Consider the following 1,654-nt stretch of genomic DNA (forward strand, 5'->3'; position numbering starts at 1 on the left):
GGTTGGGGCTGGATGAACAGGACCCCGTGGAGGGCTGGATGAACAGGACCACCCCGTGGAGGGCTGGATGAATAGTAGACGGTGGAGGGCTGGATGAACAGTAGCCCGTGGAGGGGTGGTTGAACAGGAGCACGTGGAGAGGGCTGGTTGAACAGTAGCCGGTGGAGTAGCGCGCGGTGGAGGCTGGATGAACAGGAGCCCGTGGATGAACAGTCGCAGGTGGAGGCTGGAGGAGGTCGACGGTGGATGAACAGTAGCCCGTGGAGGATAGAGGAGGTCGACGGTGGAGATGAACAGTATCCCGTGGAGTCCCGTTTTGCGGTACGCCACACCCCTCTCGATGAACAGGACCCCCGTTTCGACCGTAGCGCTCCAACACAAGTCCGTTTCCTCCGTTTTGCGGTACGCCACACCCCTCCCGATCAACAGGACCCTCGTTTCGACCGTAGGAGGTCCGTTTCCTCCTTTTTGCGGTACACCAGACCCCTCCCGATGAACAGGATCCCGTTTCGACCGTGGTCGGTCGAACACAAGGCCGTTTCCTCCGTTCTGCGGTACGCCAGGCCTCGTTTCCATCGGCTGTTCCGTCCAAGCCCTCCCGATGAACACGACGACGCATTCCGTTCCGACCCAGCCGGTTGGCTCCCCATGAACACGAGACGACGCTGTTTCTCCATTCCGACCCAGCCATGTACATGAGCCCTGGCCGTACGTACGCGCGAGTAGGCGTTCGAGAACCCGCCCGTATGTACGTACGTGGCCGTATTTCCTTTCTTGCACCCTGGCTGATGTACGTACGTGTACATGCTACGTGCGCGCCTCTACATCGACCAGTATGTACGTACACGTTCGTGACAAGAATGGCAACGCTACGTACGCTTCGACCAGATGGGTCCCGACTGTCAGGCACTTCCTTGCGTGTGAAGATGTAGCTGGTGGGTCCTAGCAGTCAGGGGGCGAATCGTTTTTTTTTGCCCGGACACACTTCCTTGCGTGCGAAGTTGTAGCTGGTGGGTCCCAACAGTCAGGGGAAACATTTTTTTTTGCGAAATACGGTGGCCCGTCCGTTGGGTCCCCGCTGTCAGGTGGAGGAATAATTATTCTGCGCGTAATAAGGAGGCACTTCCTTGCTGCGGCCTTGGACCCAGCTGTCAGCCTCTCCACGTACAGTCCACGTCCGATGGAAGCCGTTCCCTGACCACGTTGACCATGCCGCACCGAGAGCACCAGGGCGGTGGACGACGGCGAGGCCTAGGAATGGGACGACACGGAGCCGGGGAAGACGCAACAGTGGATGCCCACGCGTAGAGGAGTATGAGGGTTCACTGGTTCGCTGCGGTGTGAGGCTGCCGTCGCCGCAGAATAACAGGGGTGTGGGTGAGTAGAGGGATGGCCTGGCCAGCGGTGGGAGTAGTAGGGGGCGGTGAGGCCTCCGCCGCATCTCAGCCGGCCACGGGAGGCAGGAGCACGAGGCACGACCGGCGCTGGTTTGGGCGGCTGGAGTAAGAAGACCAGAGGTTGAAGAAGCACTATGGCCGTTGGATGGACATCGTACGGTCACTGGAGCTAGAATCATGCACATTGACTAAGTTGACAAAGCCCTCCGTCCCCGTCAACTTAGTAGGCCCACAAGTCAGCCTGCCACTATACTGGG

The sequence above is a fragment of the Triticum aestivum genome, chromosome 3D (genome assembly GCF_018294505.1).
Source record: "Triticum aestivum cultivar Chinese Spring chromosome 3D, IWGSC CS RefSeq v2.1, whole genome shotgun sequence".
NCBI classification, from domain to species: Eukaryota; Viridiplantae; Streptophyta; class Magnoliopsida; order Poales; family Poaceae; genus Triticum; species Triticum aestivum.